This window comes from Halichoerus grypus, chromosome 8 (assembly GCF_964656455.1).
Source record: "Halichoerus grypus chromosome 8, mHalGry1.hap1.1, whole genome shotgun sequence".
Classification (NCBI taxonomy): Eukaryota; Metazoa; Chordata; class Mammalia; order Carnivora; family Phocidae; genus Halichoerus; species Halichoerus grypus.
The window spans coordinates 11,933,043-11,954,298 of record NC_135719.1 but is presented as its reverse complement, the minus strand read 5'-3'; the positions used below and the strand labels follow the sequence as shown (position 1 = coordinate 11,954,298).

The 21,256-nt window shown below is 48.2% G+C and overlaps 1 long non-coding RNA gene across 4 annotated transcripts; it reads right to left on the bottom strand.

Annotated features, from left to right (window-relative positions):
- Positions 1–5,582: 5,582 nt before the first annotated feature.
- On the bottom strand, positions 5,583–21,249 carry LOC118521299 (uncharacterized). 4 transcript variants are annotated; one of them, XR_013450266.1, is made up of 6 exons: positions 21,185–21,249; positions 18,156–18,350; positions 17,939–18,076; positions 14,483–14,618; positions 12,814–12,882; positions 5,583–5,959 (listed from the first exon to the last, which is right to left on the bottom strand). It is a non-coding gene; the product is annotated as an uncharacterized LOC118521299 (long non-coding RNA). The 4 variants fall into 4 exon arrangements; XR_004910097.2 differs by lacking the exons at positions 12,814–12,882; positions 14,483–14,618; XR_013450265.1 differs by lacking the exons at positions 12,814–12,882; positions 14,483–14,618 and having other exon boundaries at positions 18,164–18,350.
- Positions 21,250–21,256: the final 7 nt, after the last annotated feature.

Here is a 21,256-nt window from a genome sequence, read left to right as displayed (position 1 = left end):
AAAGCTTTTCAGGGTTTGCTTTTTTAATGTATTAGGAGGGACAATATGAGACAGAAGTCTTAGACGTGCCTGGGAGTTATGCCGCCAAGACAGGTGAGCAGAGAAGTGCGGTGTGCATAGATCCAGATTTTGTGGGGCCTGAGGCTAATGTAATCTGGAGAGTGTCCTTTCAAATACAAAGTTATGAACACAAAATTAGGTGCCAAAATGAATATTCACTTAACACAAGAAAACACCACGCCGCAAATTTTTAAAAGTTGACCAACTACTGCAAACATTACGTGATCCAAAAAAAAAGAAAGAAACACAATCATTTCATTCATGATCTACCTGATCCACCAGACTTTTATCCCTATATATTTGTCCTGCCCACTCTTTGATTGCCTCTTCCTATGACAATGCAGTATTTTTTACAGAGAAAATGGATAATGTAGTCCTTCCTCTGAAGTGGTGGATAGAAATTTTATTTTTGTTCTTAATAGTTCAGAACAAATTCTTTGCACTTCTTGCTAATTTCTCATGTGGTCATGTAAATTTCAGGATTGTTGTTAAATCTGAGAAAACCTCTGAAGGTTTATATATGAGCTGTGAGATTTCAGGGTATTCCAAGTTTTCTTCGGCAGTGACTAATCTTGTAGTCCTCAAATTCTCTGAACTGATGAAACTCATTAACCAGTTTGTTGTCTATTCCCTCGTTATAGTATGTGTTAGAAGTTTAAGTTATGTTGTTGATGTCAACAACAACAAATTTTGGGGCAAATCAGCAAGAAACTTAAATCTTCCCCCAATGTTGTTCAAATGGTTGACTTCTCTTAGTTAACTAATTTAGTTATCAAAAAAATTGGGAGACAAATCAGCAAGAAACTTAAATCTTTTCCCAATGTGTTCAAATGATTGACCCCTCTTAGTTAACTAATCTAGTTATAAAAAAAATCTGAGGGCTTAGTCATCACTTCCATTAGAAATAGAATATTTTGCTTAATGAATTTCTGCCTTTGACATATCTTTTAAAAAGTTTTATAATTTTTTAATGTCAGAATGATTTCTATTGATTTCATGGTTTTTTTTAAATCACATTTTGTGTATAATCCATTAAGTTCACCTGAATTTGCTCTCAGTTCTTTTTTGTTTGGTTTTACATTATTATTTTTTATTTGTTCATTTGAGTAGAGTTGACACACAATGTTACATTAGTTTCGGGTGTACAACATAGGGATCCAATTTCTCTATACTTATGTTGCTCTCAGTTCTTTAATAAATTTAAAGATGACACAATAGGTTCATTTTCATCCAAATTAAGAGTCTGTGATTTCTCACTTCTTTTGTTGAAGTGTTCCAAAGCATCCTTCCAAATTCTGAGAAAAATGCATATTGAAGGCTTATCAACTTTTTGCATAAGCTTTGTGCCTCTCGTTTATATTCGATCTCCTCTTCCAAGTCTTCGAAAATATATTTTAGAGCTCTTGACACATCCTACACTGCAAGGCTCGAACAGCTTCATCGTGGGCAGACATTCTCATGACACTAACTCCTGAAAGAAAAATCCAAGCTTAGCCAACCTGAAAAGAAGACGTGTAACAGATACAACATAGGAAGTAGTCAACAACTTTAGGCATGCAGGGGCAGAGGGGGGACAAGGACAAGAAATGCCCGAGGTGGCTCTGATTGCAGTGAAAATATTTTATTTTTGCAAATTTACAATAACTTATGACCATGAGAACACATTGGCCTCCTCCCAGACCTCGGAAGGACCCTGAAACAGAATCTGCAAGGTGGAGAGGCGGTGTCCCGACAAGGATGGGATAAGACAAGACGGGGTTCACGGGACTGTGGGCAGATAAGCCTGCAGAGCAAGGGCAGCTCAAGGACACTGACAGAGCTCAAGCTGTGGGTGATGAGATGCTCAGGAGGGTTTAGTGGGTTTTTTAAAAATGTATGGGGGAAGGGAGAATGGGAGCTTAGTATGTAATGGGTACAGAATGTGAGTTGGGGAAAATGCAGAATTTCTGGAGATGGAGTGGTAATAGGTGCACAACAATGTGAATGTGCTTAATGCCCCAGAACTGTACACTTAAGAAGGGTTATGGTGGTAAATTTCATGTTATGTATATTTCACCATACCAAAATAAATTTTAATACAAATACATTTTCACATTTTAACAGTTTTTTTAATTGAGCTCATTATAGATTTACAGTTATAATAATATGGAAAAATTTCTGGGATGCCTGGCTGGCTCCAGTCAATAAAGCATGCAACTCTTGATCTTGGTTATGAGTTTGAGCCCCAAGTTAGGTGTAGAGATTACTTAAAAAAATTTTTTTTTAATATTAAAAAAAAATCTTATACTTTACCTAGTTTCTCCCCTGATAATTTTTCGCAAGACTCTGGTACAATATCACAACCAGGATATTTACACTGATACAATTAACATATTCAGATACTTGTACGTGTGTGTGTGTGTGTGTGTGTTAGTCTATGCAATTTTATCCCCATGTGGGTTCGGGTATCCACCTCCACAGTCAAGCTACGCAACAGTCCCAACACCGCAAGAATCCTTCATGCTGCTCTTTTTTTTAATCACGCCACACCCCTCCAACCCTGCCCCCAATCCCAAACCCCTGTCCTCCATTTACAAAATGTTATCATTTCAAGAATGGTATATAAATGGAATCATACTTTCATCTCCTTCATACATACCTTCTTGGTTTGGTCTTTTGCACCCAGCATAATTTCCTGGAGATGCATCCAATCTAACACACGTATCAGTGGTTGGCTCTTTATTGTTCCTGGGTAATGCTCTGTGGCATGGATGTGTCCCAGTTTGCTTAACCACCTATTACTAAGGGACATCTGGGTTATGGAAGGACAGTTTGGGCTATTATGAATAAATTTGCTCTGAACGTTTGAGTATAGGGTTCTGGGTAAACATGAGTTTTTATTTCTCTGGGGCAAGTGCTCAGGAGTGCACTTGCTGGGCTCTCTGGTAGTTGCATGTTTGTTTTTTTAAGAAACTGCCCAACAGTTTTCCAGAGGGTTTCCAGAATCTTTTTCAGAGCTGGTCCATTCTACATTCCCACCCACAACGTATGAGCTATCCAGCTTGGCTGTGTCCTCACCATCATTTGGTGATGTCACTAGTTTTATGTTCACCAACCTGACAGGTGTGTAGTGGTGTCTCGGGATTCCCATGTGTATTTCCCTAATGACTACTGATGCTGAGCATCATGTCATGGGGTAGGGTGTTAAGCACAGGAGTGGGGGGCAAAATGGGCATTTCCGAAGGGTTGCTATTGGAAGGGGTTCTAATAGTCCTGGATAACGGTCACTGGGGTCCTTGAGAGCCAACAGACAGAGAGGGGTGGGCGTGGGGGATTCCAGAAAGGCTTTAGGAAGTAAAATGGGCCAAACGTGGCGACCAGTGAGACAGGGGGAGGAAGGAGGAAAGAAGAGGGAGGAATCCAGAATAGAATTCGGTCTGGCAATGTTGACTTTTGCCTACAAAACATTCACGTAGCCCAGAGTATTTGGATATGAGTGTTCAAAATAAGGATTGAATCTGGGCTGAAGACATGGATTTGTAAGCGCTTCTATTTCCATCACTAAACCTAGCAGGGGAGGGACCTGATTTTTTGAACTTCTAGTCTACTGATTTCCTTGATAGGCAGTATACCCCGGGCATCTGGGGAAGGCTGCAGAGGACCCAGCAATCCACACACACACCAAGCATTTCCCAAAGCACATGACTCACCTCACACACCTAAGTGCCATTTTTCAGTTATATGTAGATGGGGTTATAATTTCACAAATCCATTTACAAAATTTAATTTTAGATTTTTCTATTATGCCTACTTTTCAGTCAGAAAAGAAAAGCACTCAAACTGATGTAAAAGTGTGCAAAATGTTTAATCATCTAGAAGTGGCCGTGACTTCTGGCTAGTTTGTCTTCCCGGGGACCAGGGGTCTCTGCTGTTCTGAAGCCCCGACCCTCGGGTTCCCTGGATATTCTTTCACTGGAGGCGATCTTCCACCTGCTGTCCTGGGAGACTCCCTGCCACTTCCGCCTGCCCCAAGGGCTTTCCCACCAGTTCCTCTGCAGGTAACAGGCGGCTGCAGACCTTCCTGTTGAACTTGAGAATCCCCCTCCCCCGCCTACCCCTTGCAGAAGCCCACCTGCCCCAGGGCTGATCCCCTTTGAGCTGTGCCCAGACCCCCTCTGTGGGGCACGCATTGCCCCACCCGGCCCTCTGGGGGAAATGTTGCCAGCTGTGTATCCCAGGTGCTTTTTTCCACACCAGCTGTGAGATCTCCTTTGCTGCCTTTACAATGATTGTAAAATTACATTTCCTACGCCCTTCTGTTCTCCAAAAGTGCAACACCCGCACCCCACCCCGACCTCCCCCCCACCCCGAGCTCTACAGTATGAAAACAAGCTAAGCCACCGAGGTGGGCAGAAAAGTAAACCATGGGGTCTCTTTAGGGCTGACTCAGCGCCACGAAGCACCAGGCTGTGCTCATCCACGTATAATACAGCACGCAGGGGAGTTGGCCAAAACACAGTGAATGTGGATTCCAGCCTTGCCTCTGGTATCTCATAAGATTGCTGCTTAAATATAATTGCAAAGAAATTGAGGTTATCTTTGGGAGTGAGGGAAAGGGGGAAGGAAGAGCGAGCTTGGACTGTTCTGTTACTGAATTGCAATCACTGAGCCCTTGTGACACAGAAGCCGTAGGTCAAATCCAAGACCTTCCTGCAGACCGGAGGGCATTGTTCTCCCAGGAATATGAGACTGGCCTCTTATCTCGTAATAATACCCCTGAAGTCTCCTGCGCTGAGAATTAGCAAGGATGATGACATGGAGGGCGACAAGGGGACCCCTGCCTGTTGTCCTTCTGTATCCATTTAACTGATTCTGTCTGTTTTCCATCTCTGGCCTCCGAAAGCTCTATCGTGCTTTTCCAACAGCAAGAAAAATTGGGAAGCTTCGATTTACTTATATTTATCTTTATGCCTTATTTTTGGAATTTTCTAAAATTAAAAATCCAATGTCCAGACCCTGGTTATTTAAAAACAGGCAAGTTAACTTCCGCTGCATAAAATTTCCCTGGAGGCCCCAAGATTCCTAAAACTAAGCCATCTGAGGAAGCTGGGAGGTAGGGAAGGAAAGGCAGAGAAATAGTCATTGAGAAGACACTGCTCTTACTTTCTCTCCTTGGTTTCCCTTCCAGAATCTTCTCGGGCCGGTGATCAGAGGACCTCGCACCATCACCCACCCCGGGCCACCTCCCACAGCTGTGCTGGCCCAGGGGCCAAGGGGAGGCCCAATCTGAATTTGGCAGCACTCAGAGTGACGCTGGAGGAACCCTAGTTCCCACGGTGGGTAAGGAAAAGGCCTCCTCAGCAACTGAAATGACTTGGTGTCATTCTTTCGAGGCTCACTGCAAAAAGTCTCCCAAGCTTCCCATTAAAACAGAATGTCATAGGCACAATTCCATGGAGAGCCTCTCCCTGAAATCAGTAGATCCAACGATTTGGGGAGTTCACAGATTTTTTGAAAAAAAAAAAAAAATGGAGAAATACATACACATTTGTTAGCTCTTTATTGTGCCAAGAAAGGATATTTTTAAAACAACTACTTTCTACTAGCACTTTTTAAGAAAAGCGCTTTAACTCAGGCACATATATGGATGCACACACACATACAGAAAGAGAAACCCTCCAGAGTAAGGAACAGCCCATTAGTTGACAATGAACCTCAAGCTTTCTGAAAAGCCAACCACTGTTCCAGAAGCCCTGGTTTGGGGTATCAGTCCCCTCCCTCAGCTGTGTGTGGGGACCCAGGCTGCATCTCCATCATCACTCAGCAAAGATCAGTGGGTTTGAGGGCCCCGATGTTCTTCTGGGAACTTCTCTGGGAAATGTACGTAAGAACGAATCACTCCTCCGAAAGCCATCGCTCCCTGGAGAAAGAGCAGAAAAATGAAAGACTGGTGACCAAAAGGTCATGGCCATTACTTACCCGTTATTTACCACCCCTCCACGGTGGGTTTCCCAGGTCAGTTTCAGTCTGCCGCTTTAACTTCAGGAGTGATGGTGGCCTGGCCCAAAGGGTGGCCCACAAGGCAGTATAACCTGCTCCCGGGTCAGCCGCGGAAGGAAGGCTGCCTGCTTGCATCTTACCATAAAGCCTAAGTCGCTCCAAATGCCCCGCAAAGACCCAGCAAGGCATCTCTAGACCCCACCGAATCTGCTAATGGATACCCATCGGATTGCAGCATAGTTAGCTCTGCACAGCCCTGCGGAGTGGAGAATCGGATGCCTTCGTTCCGATGAAGATGCTGATGCCCCAGCTTTGCACAAGGTGGGAGGGCCCTATTGTCATTCCAAAGCAATTTGTAAGGGATTGGCAGCCTTTGAAAGGGGGACGCACCCCTGACCAGGGTTGGATAATCCCGGCGTCTTAGTCACAGTTGACTTTTCTTCGCAAATGCACGTTTCATCGAGCGTCGAGCATCGGCACTGTCCGATTTATACTCTAATGGGAGGAAGGACAGGGCCTCTTGGGAGCTTGGCGTGCATGGCAAGAATCAATTTCCCTCCTTCCTGCAACGGTTCTCCCACCTGAATGTGTGCCTCAGAGGAGGCAAGAGGAAACTGATCACCAAGAAATAACACATGCAGATGAAGCTCATTCTGAAAAGGGGACAAGTTGGTGAACAGGCCATTAGAAAAAGATAAAAGACAGAAATACAAATGGCCAACAGATCTAAAATATTGAACACCACTGGTAACTTTTTAAAAATGTGAATTGAAACAGTGAGATTCAGTGAGTGCATTTTTAGTGCATCCAATTGGCAAAATAATGTTATGATAGATCTTGTTTCCTACCCCGACTACCTGGACCCCATCAGAGGAATAGAAAGAGTTGCCATTTTTCTGGAAGTCAGTTCTTCTCTACATAGCAAACCTCGGAAACCCACATATCCTCCATTACTTCACCTGCACAAATGTATGCTAGGAAATGATGAAGAATGCAAAGGTGTCTTTATGTAAGGGTGGTCTCTAAATATCCCAACAGCAGGAGCTGATTAAATTGTTCTGGAACCTGGACTGGATCACCCAATGGAAGAACCAAGCGGCACTCAGAGATGTTGGAGGATCAGAGGTTTATTTAACACCGGCGGGCTCAGAGGAGAGTGGTCTCCAAAGGTCTGAGCCCCGAGCACAAAGGGGGCAACTGATACACTTCTACTTCCACATACTGGGCACTTTTGGCGTGTGCGCGAAGCGGGGCAGGGAGAAGGACCGGAAAGAGCTCCGGGGCAAGGACTGGGACTCTCCCACTGGCTCGGTCGGCCATCTTAGGACACAGATTTTCCTTATCATTCCCCCCTTTGATGCCCCTTTAAATACCTAGTTTAGAGGGCATCATTCTGTTTGACTCTGAGGGTTGACTGCAAGGCTTGGGGCAGACACTGACTTAATCATAAATTTAATAGCACACCAGGTAGCAGAAGACCAGGACTGACTGGGGCCAGGAAAACCATGGTGAAATGCGCTCAGGAGTAGACAGCAGAGGGCCAGTAAAAGTGGGATCTATGACCTTAGGTAGAAGCCTCTGGGGGAAAGTCCAGTCAGGAGAGGCAACAGCGTAGAGTCCGACTCCTAAGATGAGGGAAATCACGCCAATGAGAGCCAGGGACCACAGTGAGCAAGTGTCCATCAGTCGGTGGGGTCTCATCAAAGGTGAAGCCGGAGTGGGTTCGTGAAGTCTGGCTGGACTCTCCACTGGTGCGGCTCCTCGTCCAAATGATGAGCTTTCTTCTTTCTTCCAATCTTTGATGCAAACTGAGTCCCCTGTCTGGGAGGAGTGTACCTGAGACCCTAAGGAGATTGGGGCCCTCTCAAAGGTGTATTTCTGTAATTTATTTAGGGTGGCCCCAGGGCCTGAAGCTGCTCCTTTATCCCTTTATCTCCAACCTAATGCAAGTTTCCTGGAAGGCTTCCCAAGCACGGGGGAGGCTGTCCATATATTAATTTGAATGGGGAGAAACCTGATGTCCCAGGCGTGCAGTGAGCACGCGGGAGAGCTGGGGGTAACAGATCTGGCCACGGGAGGTTAGTCCCCTGACAAAACTTTGCTAAGGTTCCCTTGAGGGTGCGATTCATTCGCTCTACTTTCGCTGAACTTTGGGGCCGGTAAGCGGTGTGGAGTCTCCAGGTGATCTTGAGAGATTTGGTCAAGACCTGTACAATGTCTGCCACAAATGCAGGTCCGTTGTCACTATGGATTGTTAATGGCAGGCCGAACCGGGGCACGATCTCCAGCAAGAGGACTTTAGCTACTTCCCAGCTTTGCTCCGTCCTGATCTGGAAGGCTTCGACCCACCCAGAGTCTGTGCATACTATTACTAGGAGATACTTGAAACCCCTGCTCGGCTGCACATCCGTGAAGTCTACCTCTAGATCTTTGAAGGGGGCTGCTCCCATCCTCTGGACACCTGGCGGGGGCCATGGTGCAGACCGAGCATTATTTTTAGCACGTTATGCACCATTCACTCGTTGCTCGGCACAGTGCTGGCAGCTGACTGACGTGGTAGTGCTTCTTGAGAAGGGCCTGTAGTTTTCCCCAGATGAGTGAGTCGGTGGTGTTCCTTGACTAGATGCCCTCCAGTTGCTGTTGGAACAAAGATGCGCCCGTCTGGCATCATCCACCATCCCTTTTCAGTCAGGGTGGCCCCCTCAGCCAGGGCCCATTCCTTTTCCTTTTTAGTGTAACTGGGCAGAGGGACTTCTTTTGGGGGTGTGAGGGCCATGGTGAGGGAAGGGGCTCTGTCCATGTCCTCACTGGCTGCGGTCTCGGCTGCCTCATCTGCCAGACAATTTCCCTGCGGTATGGGGTCGTCTCCTTTCTGGCGTCCCTTACAGTGCAAGATTGCTACTTCCTTTGGAAGCCAGATGGCTTCGAGGAGTCTCAGTCTCTCCTCCTTGTTCTTGATAGCTTTTCCTGCAGCGGTTAGGAGGCCCCTTTCCTTGTAGATGGCTCTGTGTATATGTACAGTAGCGAAGGCGTACCGAGAGTCAGTATAGACGTTGACTTGCTTGCCTTCACCGAGGGTGAGGGCTCCGACTAAGGCATATAATTCAGCCCGTTGAGCTGACCATCCAGCTGGTAATGCCTTAGCTTCTAGGACTTCAGTGGCTGTGGTTACTGCATAACCCGCTTTCCAGGCACCCTCTTATAGGTCCCGCAGATCTGGACGGCTCGCGTAGACTTCATCAGTCATCTCGGAGCAGTCATGGCCTGGTTCCCACTCTTCCGTGGGGAGAAAGGTTGCTGGATTTAATGTCCTTACTGTTTTGAGGGTGACCCATGGGTTTTCGCAGAGGAGCCCTTGGTATTGTGCTAGCTGAGAGTTGGAAAGGAAGCGGTGCCCCTGTGTGGTTAAGTTCTTGCCCCAGGGTACGTTTGTCCACCTCCTTGATGAGTAGGACTGTGGCTGCCAGCAGCCTGAGGAACGGTAGCCATCCTGCTGCCACGCGGTCCAGCTTCTTTGACAGGTAAGCAACTGACCATTGCCAGGGCCCAACAGTCTGGGTGAGTACCCCAAGTGCTATTTTTTCCTTTTCATGCACAAAGCAATTGAAGGGTTTTTCTACATCTGGTAGGCCCAGGGCTGGAGCCGGCCCCAGGGCGGTCTTTATCTCTGTGAAAGCGGCTTCTGCTTCCTCAGTCCAGGCAGGGGTTTCTCGATCTGGTCCCCCTAAGAGATCATAAAGGGGTCTTGCTATTGCTGAGAACCCAGGGATCCAGATGCGGCAGAATCCTGCAGCCCCCAGGAATTCTCATAGGCCCCTTTTTGTCTGGGGCTGTGGCAGGGAGATGATGATCATTTTCCTCTCTGGCCCTAGTTCTCTTTTCCCTTAGGTGAGGAGAAAACCAAGGTATCAGACCTGTAGTTGGCAGATTTGTGCCTTCTTCCATGAGGCTCAGCATCCCGAGTCTGACAGGAGCTGTAGGAGGGCCTTGGTGCCTTTTCTGCAGTCTTCTCATGTGTCACTGGCGAGGAGGAGGTCATCCACATTTTTTTTTTCCTGAGCCACTTAGGTGCCCCCGGGGGTTGCTTTTTAAACACACAGCTTCTGGGATATTCCCCCCATCCCACCCATTTTGATTCAGTGGGTTTGCATACGCCGGATAGTATTACACCCAGTGCTCATCACAACACGTGCCCTCCGTAATACCCATCACCTGGCTACCCCATCCCCCAAATAGTTGCCTTTTTAACAAGGTCCTCCCAGGTGATGCTTATAAAGAAGGTTTGGAAACAATGTCTCAGCCTTGCTGTTCAGAGTGCGGCAGGTGGACCAGCAGGATCTGTATTGCCTGGGGTATCTTGTTTAAATTGCCAATGTCAGCCCTACCCCAGACAGACAACTGGAATTTGCCTTTGAACAGTGTAGTTGGCCCAGGAGAGGGATGGGGCAATCAGGCAGATAAAGGAATTCATGTCGGACCTTGTGGCCCCCGAGTTCACACTGGTGAGCCTGGCAAAAGGGCTGTTGTATCGCCCACATCCCGGTGGCCCCAAAGATGGTCACAGGCCTTTTGCTGAAAGGGGCCACTGGGGAGGTGACAACAGAATGCTCGGCCCCAGTATCAACCATAAAAGTCACTGGTTGGCCCCCCACCTTCATTCTGACCGTGGGCTCATGGGGTCCAAGAAGGAAAGAGCCCGGTCCCCCTCAGTCTGAGTCCATTCCTGCAAGGCCTATGAGGTCCTCCTCTCGGGGTTCTTCTTTGTAGTGGCTGGGCTTTTGGACCTTTCCCCAGTTGGGACATTCATTTTTCCAATGCCCTTTCTCTTTACAGTAGGCACATTGAGCCCTTGCCAAGGGGGTTCTGGGCTTCCCCCCTTTCATTGGTTGGGGTCTCCCCATCTTTGTGTTGTCCTTTTCTTTCAGGGCGGCGGTGAGGAGGCTGACTTTCTTTTTCATCTTTTTGTCGGCTTCCCGTTCAGCTGCGACCTCCCTGTTCATGTAGACCTTATTGGCAATCTCTATTAGTTGGGTGATGCTCATCCTGGCAAAACCCTCTAGTTTCTGAAGTTTTTTTCTGATGTCTGGGGCAGCCTGAGCCACAAAGGAGGTATTTACCATCTGTTCACTTTCCCGTGCCTCGGGGTCAGATGGAGTGTATATCCTATAGGCTTCACAGAGTCTTTCATAGTAGTCCCCGGGAGACTCCCCTGGTTGTTGAGTGACCAAGGATACCTTAGTCATGTTCATGGATTTCTTAGCTCCTACCTGGATTCCCCAGAGGAGGGCCTCCTGGTACCAGTGGATGTGGGCCTGTCCCTCAGTTGTGGTGAAGTCCCATGCCGGGCGCTCTTCGGGTGCGGCCGTGTTAACCCAGGCGCAGGGTCGATGACTCCCGCTGGTGCGTGCTCTTCCAGGTACAGCCGTGCACCTTTCATTATTCTCCTCCTTTCCTCTGTGTTAAACAGGGTGTGGAGTAACTGTTGGCAGTCTTCCCAGGTTGGCCAATGAGTCTGGAAGAGGGATTCTATGAGGTCTACCATGGCCTGTGGTTTCTCAGAGTAGGATGGGGTGTTATGTTTCCAGTTGAGGAGGTCGGTGGTGGAGAAGGGCTGATAATACATCATGGAATGGCCAGGTTGGACCATCCCATCTTCAGCGCGGCTCTCGGGTTCCTGAGTCTCTCGTACCAGCATTCGGAAGGCACTTGCGCCCAGCCTGGGGCGCAGCCTGGCTGCTGGTCCTGGAGAAAGTGGATCCTTTGGGCCTGGGGGTGCCGGTGGATCCTCTGGGCCTGGGGGTGCTGGTGAAACTGATGGCGACGGAGTGTCTGGAGCTGAAGAGCCAGGGGTATGGGGGTACATACGGTGGGGGCAGGTTCGGTTCATTCTCAGGATCTCCGGCTAGGATTTGTGGGGCTTTTGCTGATTTTCTTTAGGTCGCTTGGATGAGGCGATTAAGACCCTGGCCTCTCCCTGCCTATTGCAAGCGAATCACACCCAGGGGGGAAGGGTCTGAGCAATTCCTAGCCAGGAGTCAATGTACGGAAACTGGTCAGGGTGTCCTCGTTCTCCTGTTACGACTCGCCATACTCAATGAATCACTGGGACATCCAATGTCCCTTCTGAAGGCCATCCGATATGAAAGGTGGGCCATTCCAATTCACAGAGCGTTCTCAACTTGCCGGGGTTCATCCTGACTCCATAGTCTCCCGAAAACCCCTTCTTGAAATTTTTGATCATGGTCTCTAGAACCGCAGGTTTACCCTGCCCTGACCCCACGATGATGTCCCCGTGTGCGGTGGCTCAGAGACAGACAAAGTGGGAGGGGGGGTGCCTCCTGAGATGAGGAGACCAATCAGATGCCCGTCTGGCAGTGTCTCAAAGGAGCTTAGGTGAGGCTTAGCCGTAGCAGTCTCAGCGTTGTGACTTACGATCGGAAACTAGTCCGATGCCACCATAGACCATATGCCATTCACCACGGAATCACAGACGGGCCCACTCAGACTCAGTAGGCTTCTGGGGACCTTAAGGGTGCCCACCCGTGGAGTCACAGAATCAGTCTGCTTGAGCAAGCCAGATCGGACTGCACATTCACTCACACATTCACACTCCAGAAGTTATTACATTCCCTCCCTGGGAATCCCTACCTGGGAGACCTCTAAGAGGTCTCTGGGAGGTGATCAGGCTCCCCTTCCACCCCAATGGGGGTGGGCATGTCTGGGTCCTGGGGCCCCAGGCCTTACCGGAATCCGACATCGGGACCAGGTCCTCACCTGCCAAGTCTCCTCGAGTCCAGCGGGAACAGCGGAGTGGGGCCAGCCCGAGGCGACCGGGGTGGGAGACTGCCGAAAATTAGGCAGGGTGTGCCTTCTCTGTTATGATCCTTCATTCCATCACCATCCCACCATTTCCCCAAACCGGTGGCAACAATGGGCCAGCGCGGTTGGGTTTTCCAGTCAGGGAACCAAATGTTATGGAACCTGGACTGGATGGCCTGATGGAAGAACCAAGCGGCCCTCAGAGATCTTGGAGGATAGGAGGTTTATTTAACACTGGCGGGCTCAGAGGAGAGTGGATTCCAAAGGTCTGAGCCCTGAGCACAAAGGGGGCAATTGATACACTTCTACTTCCACATACTGGGCACTTTTGGCGCGTGCACGAAGCGGGGCAGGGAGAAGGACCCGGATTGGTGTGCGCGGGAAGCAGAGCAGGGAGAAGAACCCGGAAGAGCCCCAGGGCAAGGATGGCTCGGTTGGCCATCTTAGGACACAGATTTTCCTTATCAAAATCAGTTATGGTATACCTAAGTGATGGAAGGGGAAGCTTACAGGATATGGTAGCTGTGTATTTGTTGAAATGGAAAGCTGTTCAAAATATACTGTTAAGTTGTAAGCATTTCTATGGTATAGTAAGCATAGGAGCACCTGGGTGGCTCAGTCAGTTGAGCATCCGACTCTTGCTTTGGGCTCAGGTCATGATCTCAGGGTTGTGAGATCCAGCCCCATGTCGGGCTCTGCACTCAGTGTGGAGTCTACTTGTCCCTCTCCCTCGGCTCCTCCCCCCACTTGCGCTCTCTCTCTCTCCCTCAAATAAATAAATAGTCTTAAAAAAAAGAATAGCAAGTGTACATTTTTTTGGTTAATTCATCATTTCAATCAATAAATATTACTAAGCAAGAAGAATGCATCAAAGAGCAAAATAGATAGCTCCCCACTCTTATAAAGATTGCATTTACTGCAGTGATGGGGCCTGGGGATTGGATAACAATAAATAAATAAGTCGGTGAGACAATTATCATAGTGTGAGAACTGCTATGCAGGGAATTAAAGTAGGGGGCATAATAACAGATGTTTCTGAATTTTAAACTGAGATATGAATAAGAGAAGGAGAAAGGAGTAAGAGCAGTCCATGCATAGAAAACAGCTCGTGCAAAGGTCCTGAGGCAGGACCGAGCTTTAGATGACATGTTTAGATCTAGCCGGACCATGTAGCTAAAGCCAAGTGAAGGAGGGGCAGAGTGGTAGGTGAGGCCAGAGAGCGGGTAGGGGCTGAATCTTGTGGGGTTTGGTAAACTAGGCTAAGGAGCTGGGATTTTATTCTACGTGCTTTGGGAAGAATTGCAGGTCTCAAACAGGAGGTATGATCTCATCAATGTTAGTAAACTTCACACTGACCCCTGTGTGCAAGAATGCATTTAAGGGCACAAGAATGAAGGCAGGGAGACCAGGCACGGGGGCTGCTGAAATTGCTCACACCAGGTTTAAGGGTGGCTTGGACCAGGGTAGCAGGTGGCAACGGAGAGATGGACACAGTCAGGATTTATTTTGGAGTTAGTACCAACAGTATTTGCTAGTGGAGGGATGACTCGGAGGACTTCCCCTCATCCCTCCTATTCCCCTCAGATGTTTCCAGCCCCACTTCTCTGCCAAGGTTCATCCATACCTTCTGCCTTTGGGTTCTGTGGGATGACTGGCACCGTAAGCGAAATCTCCCTTTCCTCAAACTACCTCAAGCTGTTTTTCATTCCTTGCAAGGGAGGCCATCGAGCACCTGCCATGTTACGATCCTCCCAACAGCCCTGTAAGAAGAGCACAGCCGTTGAAACAAGCAAAGCTCAGAGAGATGAGGTAGCCTGCCCAGTTCTGAGTGGCAGAGAGAGGATTCACACCCAGGACTTCGGGGTCCAGAGCCCGCACATCCTCCTCTCCACCATGTTGGATTACTGAGATGTACCCAGCTGCTAGTTGACTAGCAAACACGTCTAGTTAAGCACCAAAATCTCAGTTCCCTTGTTCCACAGAAGAACAATGGCCACCAAACCACACTAATTCCCCAGCCTCCCTTGCAGCTAAGTGTGGACATTAGACTTTCTCCAGTGGAGTCTTAGAAGAAATGATGATGCAAGGAGAAGAGCATGGCTCCTCCACGCTCTTTCCCCTTTCTGCAAGCTGCAAGCCAGACTTGGCAGTACGCCAGCTTCAACGATGCAGATCGCAATAAGGCTTTGGGGGGATTGCGGAACAATGACTTGGAAGGAGCCTGAATCCCTGAATGACCACATGGTGCTGAGTCTGCCACCAGCTTGGAAAGCCCACCTGGCCTGGGCATGTGAGAGAGAAAGAATATAAACTGTAATCTTTAAGTCATACTATTGTCAGGTCTCTTTGTACAGCGGTTCAGCCTTTCGTTAACTGATACATCACCTCGACACGAGCCATATATTTTAAATACCAGTGGCCTCTGTTGTTAAACACTAATTGAGCCCCTCAAACAGTACCTCCAGACGATGTGTAGATCCTTGAGTTTCCCCACTCCTGTCCATAGCTGAACTTGTCTAGTCTGTGGACTAGAGTCAATGCCTCATGCTCTCCTAGGAGTACCTTCAAAACCCAGTTTAGGGGCACCTGCGTAGCTCAGTCGGTTGGGTGTCTGACTCTTGATTTTGGCTCAGGCCGTGATCTCAGGGTCGTGAGATCAAGCCCCACATTGGGCTCCAGGCTCAGTGGGGAGTCTGCTTGAGATTCTCTCCCTCTGTCTTCCTCTCACTCCTGTTTGCGCACACTCTCTTCTCTCTCTAAAATAAATAAATCTTTTAAAAAATAAAAATAAAAATAAAAAATAGAATGCAGTTTAAGTTGGAAACCAAAATCAGCAAGACCTCCATCTCCATGCATGAGAAATTTTTTTACATACCATTATTTATAAAAATATTTGAAGTATTACATTCTTTCTTAATAAATGCTTAACAATTGATAAAGCAAAACTTAAAAATCATGCAATCTAAAAAAATAAAAAATATATAAAAAAATAAAAATCATGCAATCTAATGTTAAATCTGCTGGGAAAAGATCAATTTATTATTATTATTATTATTATTATTATTATTATTATTGAATTGGGTTTGTTCCAGAGAGGCCAGCTTCTGGGGAACATGGGATCTGGCTTCCGTATGTTAATAAATCATTTTACTTTTCAAAAATGTGGTGGGTTAGTCAGGGAGCAAGCCAAAAACCCTAGCTGATCATGATGAGAATTTATTTCTATCAGCCTGTGAGCTTCTTCCCAGAGGGTCCAAATTTAAAGACCAACGTTAAGATCCACAGAAATAGGTGTGACTAAGTTACTTCCTAGTAAGTTCCACTGAATACTGAAATGAACCCAGTATCTCCCTGCACTTCTCCGTGGCTCACAAGCCTGACAAAGCCCTCCAGAGCCCACTACGAAACCAATCTGCTGGTAGAGCTTGCTCTGTGGACACTGGATGCATTTGGCTGGAGGTGACAATTTGGCTGCAGAACATGGGGTACACGTTTGTTCCCCAGAGTGGCAAGTGTAGGTGTTTCCGGCATAAGCCCATCAGGAAAGGTGGGGAAAGGACAGTAAGGAAAAGGGGGGGGGGCCATGCTTAGTAGTGGGAAATGCACTGGTTTGGGATTCAGATGGATGTGGATTCCAATCCTGGCTCTACTATGGGCTCTTCAACTCACATAGTAACTTCTTTGAACCTCAGTTCCCTATAAAAGCACCCACCTCATAGAGTGTTATGAGGACTGAGGAAGCATCTATAGCACATAGAGAATGTTCTGGCAGGCTTGGCACTGAGTCAGTGACTGCAAAACAAAACCCAAGTCGATCCTGCCTCGAGATAAAGAAGTCAGCAAGCCTGTCCTCTTTGCCAAGTCTCCAGGAAGGAATGCGGCATGCCCGCTGGCCTCAAGGTTTCTAAACTGTCAAGGACAGGCTTCTGTGGGTGCTGTTGTGGGGCGGGTGGATATGCTCGCTGACCACATCCCCGCTCTTCTCCTGCACCCGTGGCTGCCCAAGCCTTCCAGCTGTTCTCATGGCTAAACCAGCCAGCAAAGCACAGTCAAGGCCTCATGGAAAAGTCTGTGTCCCAGTCGCCTTCTTCTGTTGTCCAAATTCATGAATAACAGTGAAGGACTGCCTTATTGGCTTTCTATTTCTGAGGCTGATAATTCACTTTTTTAGCAAAGAAAAAAAGGGCAAAACCAAAAATGAAACAAAAAAAAACCCTTCATTTGCCTTGATTATGGTCCTTACCGTTAGAAAGCAAACGACTGGCCTATAGGAAAGAAGGCTATAAAAAGCAACAGTGAATTCATTAGGTCTTCTTTTTTTATGATGGGCACAGGCCCTGGGTTTTTAGCTTCAACACATATCCGTAATATCAAATACGGAAAATCAAGTAATGTTCTCAGTATAGTTTTGAGGCTCCCTCCCATGCTGAGACCATGACAGTTGGTCTGATGGCCATGCACCCCTACTCCTTCCAAGCTTCTCCTCATGACTTCCCAGTCTCTGTAATGAGCACTTACTCCCTCTGATACTTTGATACCCCTCCATCTCCCAGTGAAGCATCTGGGTCTTCCATCAGCCCCTACTTCCCTGTACACTCAGCATCTTGAGTCATGCTCTCGATAACATCGTACCAAGATTATAAGGGTCTTTTGCTGGTCTCCCACCTCCTATTTCTCCAGACCATCTTCCATTGACCTACCAAAAGTGCAGCTTTATCTGCAACATTCCTCTGCTCAATAACCTTCGATGGCTCCCTATTGCTCATTCTGCAACCAAGGTTCTCCACGATATGACCCTCAACTCCCTTCTCTATCACATCTCTCCCCAGTACCCACATTCCAACTAGATTTAATCACTCCTTATTCAACTTACCCACCTTTTGCCATCTCCATGGCCTTTTTCATGTGATTCCTCCACCTGGAATACTCACCCTCCTTCCCATTCACCCACACACTAAACTCAAATCCATCTATCAGAGACCATCTCAAGGGAGACCTCTTCCATAAAGACTTTCCCAATCCTTCCAATGAGCAATATACCTAACTTCTAAATCCCACTGGACCTTGCATTTGCACTTACTTTCCTTCCGTCTCTTGTTTCCCTCTACCTTGCAGCGTCAACTCCTAAGTGTCCATGAGGGCTTCTGAGCACGGTCTGGTTGGAAGGGAAGGTGGGGAGACGGGCCTTCAAGCCGCACTTGCAGAAGCACTGGTTTTACTAAAATGAGATGGGCAGGGAGATCAGACGGAGCTGCTCAGGCAGACAACCCCGCCACACACCCTGCAGCCATGGAGACCTTCTTGCCCTTCTTGTCTTTCTCCCACTGGACTGCAAGTGTCTGAAGGGTAGAGGCTGTGCTCCTTAAGTAAACTCCTGCCGCAGGGTCGAGCACAACACCAGCTGTGGAGAGCTTCTTGACACCAAGCGCGCTGGATTTATAAGAGCAGACAGTGCCTCTGGGAGGCGTCCAGCCTGCGCAGCTTCTTCCAGTCTGTACAAAACAAACAAGTCTCCGGCATCCATTCCCTCCTGGCATCTCACCGAGGCCAAGTGTGGGACAGTCAGTCCCTCCCCCATGAGAGCTTCTGACCTGCTTCTCCTTTAAGCTGCCCTTTTACTTTTGAACCCGTGTTTACTCAGGAACCCATAACGGGGTGACCCCCCCATCCAAAGGGACAGCCCCCAATGCCAGCCCTGAGTGAAGAGTCCTGTCAATTCGCTTCACGTTATTTTGCCAGCTGGGAAGACTTCCTCCATCAGTTTCACCAGGAATCCACCTTCTGAGGGTGCCCGCTCGGCCCACAGGCGCCACCCCTCATTTGAAGCAGCCAAGACAGCAAATTGCCCCACACCTTGGTTGCACCTGCTTTCCCTGCGCTGGGCGCAGGGCCTCCTTCCACCCGGCTCGAGCCCAGCAGCCCCACTGACATTGCACCCTTCTCTGCAGGCGAAAGCTCTCCCCATAAAGTCAGGGCTTCCAGAAGGGGCATGGAGGGGGATCCAGCCACTGCACATATCCCTGAGCCAAAACAGAGAGAGAGAGAGAGAAGGAAACAGTGGCCAAGACAGGGTGGGAGCCCCAGCTCCCCCATTTTCCTATACAAATGCAAGACCAGATTTTAACCTCTCCCTTGGCAACTCTGCACGTGAGACAAGAGAGAAACTAATACAGACATGACTCTTGCACTGCGTTAGACATTCACTTCCCCCACCCCTTGTTTCTTCATGGCCTTACTTTTTTTTTTTTAACACTTGAACCCAGGTTAGCCTATTTCCTGTTCCTATTTTTAAGGAATTCAGGGCCTCTGCAGTAAAGAAAGACAAGCATTCCCTGGAGCTTTCTATTAGGAATGTTTTTAGATTGTTGGTTGAAAGCATGTACGTTTGTTAATTTGCACCCTAAACATACCCCACGGCCTCATTTAACTCTGAGCACTCATGTGTGTATTGCAACTACCTATGCATGGTTCCAACTTAATCAAGTACTTAATGAGCAGCATTAATATTCATTGTCTTCTCCATGGGAGCCTATGCTCATCAAGTAACTGTTGGCTGTCTCCACAGCCTGTGCTTGAGCTAAGAATTGTCTGTCCTTTCTCGAGACAGTGAGCTGTTGGTCCCCCAAGATGGGAAAACCCTGCTGGGTGCTTTCCAAAGGCTTCATTTTCAAACAAGATGTTTCCACTTAACAGATCTTTTGCCAACGCCAAGCGATTTGGAAGAGCAGTAAGAGATCCACCATCTGGGTGATAGTCATTCAGAGATCCTTGTAGCAGGCCTATTATGTGCCAGATACTGGGGATCCAATGAGGACCTGCCCTCATGGTGCTTATAGTCTGGTGGGAGAGACCTACACTTATGGAAAGGTCAGCCCAAGGAATACATAACTGCGAAGTGAGATCAGGGCTTGTCAGGAAAAGCATGGGGTGCTGGGAGAGCCATTCCCTAAAGAAGAGATATTGGAGTTGAACTGAAATATGAATGTGGGGAGAGATTAGTTATTCACCGACTATTAGGTCTGGACACACACACACACACACACACACACACACACACACAGTATAACTCCTCTATTTATACCTAAAGAAACTGAGGCCCAGCAGAGCAAAATGTCTTGCCCAAGGTCAGAGCTGATTATAGAAACCGGCCATTCCAATATCTAATCCCTTCTTGCTAAATCACATGGATTTTATTTACATCCCCACCATAGATTATCTCAATACATTTGGCCAATAAAACGCAGAATATTGAGTTAAAACCACATCCCTCAAGACCACAAGCATAAATAACGATCGTGTTTTAATGTGGATGATACCTTTTCATTTTGCAAAGCCAAGTTCTCATCATATCAAAATCCAAGACAGTTTGTTTTCAGTAAGAACGGGAAGGTCATAACCCTGTCTAAAGAGCACTGGCAAATCTCTCTAACCGTGCAATGCTAATTTGGGCGTGAGCTGTGTGTTTAGGCTGACTTCATGCCCCAGCTGGGGTTTCAGATTTGCACATGGCGATTGGGGGGCTCTTTGCTGTTGCACAGCAAGGGTCTCTCCCTGGACACTGGAAGCCTCCGGGGATTTACCGCTGTCCTCGCCAGTGTATGCCTGTGCTGCGTGGTCAAACATTCTTTTGAAAAGCCCGTGAGAATCCACTTGCAGTCTGTGCGCTCGCATGTAAAAGCAAGGACTGGAAAGAACCGCAGAGGATCACACTCTGACCCGAGGTTACCTCTGGGGAGCTGCTGCAATGGGGAGGGGATGTGACACGGTCTTCTTTTTATTCTAGATACGCCTGAGTTGTGTAGAATTGTACACAAGAACGTATTCGTGTATTACGCATTTAATACATGCGTATCAATTTTTTTAAAGAAAAATCTTAAACAACACTAACATCTCAATAGAACAAAGGTGCGTCTCCGCAGAGAGCAGAAGCGTTCCTTCTGGATGTTGACTGTCTATTCCAGAAACCTCAGAGTAACTCCCCCGTTGACCAGCACAGAACTGAAGGTGGAAAACGTGCCCTCCCCTGCATCCCAGCGGGAAATTTGGAAAGTTGGAGGCGCCTCGAGGGTCGCCGCACTTGCGGCCCGCGCCCCCCTTACGGGTGCATTTCGGCAAGTCCTGACTTTACCGCGTGCGCACCCAGCGCCCCCCAACCCCCCAATCAACCGGTGCGGGTGCCGGAGGGTGCGGCCGCGGCGGGGCGGGGCCATCCGAGCCCGCTCCCCCACCTCCTCTCGCGTCCCCTCCCCGCCAGCCCCGCCCGCGCTCGCCCCCCGCCCGCGCCCGGGGCGCCTGGCCCGCCCCCTCCCCTAGCGCGCAAACGAACCTTGCGACGCGCTCCGCGGCGGCGGGCGGGGGCCGGGCGAGGGAGGGGGCTGGCCCGAGCAGCCCGACTTCG